This window comes from Gastrolobium bilobum, unplaced genomic scaffold (assembly GCF_033153095.1).
Source record: "Gastrolobium bilobum isolate Gb01-03AN ecotype WA unplaced genomic scaffold, APGP_CSIRO_Gbil_v1 utg607207, whole genome shotgun sequence".
NCBI lineage: Eukaryota > Viridiplantae > Streptophyta > Magnoliopsida > Fabales > Fabaceae > Gastrolobium > Gastrolobium bilobum.
Genome location: NW_026896140.1, coordinates 1 through 3,456, shown reverse-complemented (window position 1 = coordinate 3,456; position 3,456 = coordinate 1). Strand labels below are relative to the sequence as shown.

The 3,456-nt window shown below is 30.3% G+C and overlaps 1 long non-coding RNA gene across 1 annotated transcript; it reads right to left on the bottom strand.

The window, feature by feature from the left end:
* Window positions 1-401: 401 nt before the first annotated feature.
* LOC133297989 (uncharacterized) lies at window positions 402-2,341 on the bottom strand. The gene is made up of 3 exons (XR_009749706.1): window positions 2,268-2,341; window positions 2,127-2,185; window positions 402-519 (listed from the first exon to the last, which is right to left on the bottom strand). It is a non-coding gene; the product is annotated as an uncharacterized LOC133297989 (long non-coding RNA).
* Between the last annotated feature and the right edge of the window lie 1,115 nt (window positions 2,342-3,456).

Sequence of the window (3,456 nt, the reverse complement as noted above, 5' to 3'; positions counted from 1 at the left end):
ATTCTTATAACGTGCTTTCTTATTAATCTTAATTACGTTCATGTCTTATGTATAAATAAGGCTTTCATCTTATATTCGTAATATCGTATCATATTCAATAGCATACTCATAATGATCAGAGAACTAAAGTTTCCTCGGCTATACCTTATATACACCGTGATCATATCCATAAATGTTTCCTCTGTTCAGAAAACCATAACTTATGCTTCCAAGGCTTTATCTCATTGAAGATCATATCATATTAACTTGTCATAACATAAATAATGTCATATGCATGCACTATATGAATGCAACTACGCAAAGTATCAACATTAACAACAATTATATCCATACGAAAACCATAATCGCCACTGATCATGGCGGAACAATTAAAGACAGAGAAGACTCCTAAACCGAAAGCTTACCTGAACGCTTTCCGTCTCTACAACTTGTTATCCAAGAAGTTTGTGCAATTAGCTATCCACGCATAGTCCGCCTCACTTGATTCGAATCCCTTGGATTCACACCCCTTGGTTTTCACTGGTACCATTATAATGTATCGTTAATGACAGTTAATTACATTACTTGTAATACACGTAAACAACATTCTGTAGGTTACATTCGATCATTAACTTAGTGATTTATAAGATCCTATCCATATTCCTTATTTATTACAATTCATCTAATCTCATTCTAATTCACTTCTCATACTAACCGAACTCATACATATATAATTTCATCATGTTTACTTAGCTTAACTCTTGTGAAAGCATTCGTAGACTATAATTCCATTAACTTGACATAAAACTAACATCAATTTCTTTAGTCATGTAATACATACTGGTCGAATAGTTACATACCCATGGACTTACCATTTTATCTTAGTTAATTCATACTTCATGTTACTAACAATTGCGAGGAACATCACACACTCATAATATTAATTAACACCATTTCTTGGCCTAAATACATGTATAACCGAAATGTGTCCATGTAAGTTCCACCACAATTCATCAACTTTTATATTATAAAACAAGTATTCTTTAAGTATACATATATGATCAATAATCATTCTTTGCACTGTATGGCTGATTGGCCTATTTAATGATTCCATAATTTTCTTTCAAGCTTTCAATCAATTACATCATATTCAAGGAATCTCCGACACCATTTAGCTTAATGACAAAATAATTCCATCCACTTTCATGAAATAGCCGATTGGTACTTATGGATTTTTAAGGATCTTCTCACCACCTCTACTCTTTATTCTTTATTCTCATCAATCTTTAACCAAATCATTGAACATGAATTCATATGCAAAATTAATCAAACACATCATGTACCTATTTAAACTACCATACCCGAATAGTAACTATAAGACATATTGAGAATTCTATCAACTTCACTACATTAATACCAACTTGTTTCATGCTAAGTAACCTTCTAATATATATTTTTGTCACCCACTCACATAAGAACAAAATCAAAACATGTCTTGTGTATCTTACCTCACTTGGCCGAATTGGCCCATATATAATTCTATAAACTTTCCTTCACAATTTCCACTTAATTTAATTAAAGCAACCATCAAACAACCACTTGAAATCAATATTTCTTTTAGACAATCTAACAAACACATGGTTGGCACCACTTAAACACATTATAGCTTACTTTGTTCATCAACCATATATGTTCATATCATCCTTTATATCAACTTTCATAATTAATATAACAATCCTCACTAATCATAAAGTGTGTGGTTGTGTTGCTTACACTAGAGTTCCAAGGGTATCTTTTAACTTTCACTCAATATTTATTAAACCAATCCTTATTTGATCAATTAAAATCATAGCTTCACCTAGACATTTTAACAAACACTTGGTTTACATAAATTTTCATGCCATGGCCAATTGGTTCCTTGTACTCACAACAATTTCATTTGTTAATTTAAAGCTTTCCTATGTTTAGTTTGACATCAAATCTTTAAACAACCAACAACCATACATAAAACTCATCAAATAATTAATGTAAAACACATCATAAACAGCCCTATATCATGTAATATCATCATCATTTCTAAGAATTTAATCAAGGAAGTGAAGGTTTAATACCTTAGATAACCTAACCAAGAACTAGTGATGACTTACCTAAGCTTAGAACTATGAAATCAATCCATTTCCTCCCCCTTTTCCAAGTGCAGGCGCTGCTGTATAGAGGAGAAAAGAAGAGATTTAAAGCTTCCCAAAGTTAGAAAAATGGTGGGTTAGGATAATAGGGTGCTAAGCTACCTTTTCTATGTTGCAGTCTAGATGAAGTGGTGACTAACTCATCAAGTTCTCTCTTGCCCTTTCTCCATTGAAGGTCACAAACTAAGGAAGAAGAAAGAAGGGGGAGTGCAGCGTGAAAAAAAAAGAACGAAGGAAAAGGGACCGCCTAATTGAAGTCAAGTAGTATTAGTTTATTTATTTATTTTTTTTGACTAACATGTCACTTTCTCATTGGTTTAAACAACCAAACTATTTGCTTGTTGCTTTCTTCCTAAACTCTACGGCCCACATAAGTGACAAGAAAGAAAAGAAAGCATAAAAACTTCACGAAGCAGCGTACAACAATTTGGTGAATGACTTTTAATGAAACTTGGTGATAAAGTACTCAATTCCACCAAATATAGATTTGTCAACATTAAATAATATTGGTTCTTTAATTCTTCATTTGACTAATCAAGTATCATCTTAAATATTTATTGGTTCAATTCTATCAAATTTCCTCATCTTTTTTACTAAAGTTACGTACATGACAATTTAAAGAAGACACAACATTGCAACTTAAATAATTAAGACTAAGAATATTGTTTGACTTTTTACTAATCAAAACTCATCTTATTGCTTAATAATTAATCCATCTTTTCCTTAATTTTAATAATTAATCCAAGCATCATTTAAATAATTTAAAGATACTTTGAACTTACTAATTTCTCTAAACTAATTAATTATTCAACCTAATTTATATTTAGGCCTAATTACCAAGGTAAACACAAACTTACTCCATATAAATATTTATGTTCTTAGTTATATATAATAATTATATTTGAATCCTATTAGACTTGTATTCTCTTATTATTTATCACCTGAATCTATTAATTTAACTCTCACAATTTCATTGAATAAGTATTTAATCTAGTTAACCACCTAATTAATTCCTTTCCCTTAACTTACTAATGAGGGTTGTTATACTTCCAACCTTTTATTAATTGATCTCCTTTTTCATTTTAGGTTAGTTAGAATTGGAACAAAAGTAAAGCTACGTAAGATATACAAATTTAGATTGAGGTACAATTTAGTATTATAATATTTTTACAAAAATTATTTCTTACAAGTGTATTAATAACAAGTATTAATTAAGCAGTGGCGTGGATGCTCTCGAACAAGGACAACCCTACTTTTAAGAATAAAAAATGACATTGTTAAATATAACTAA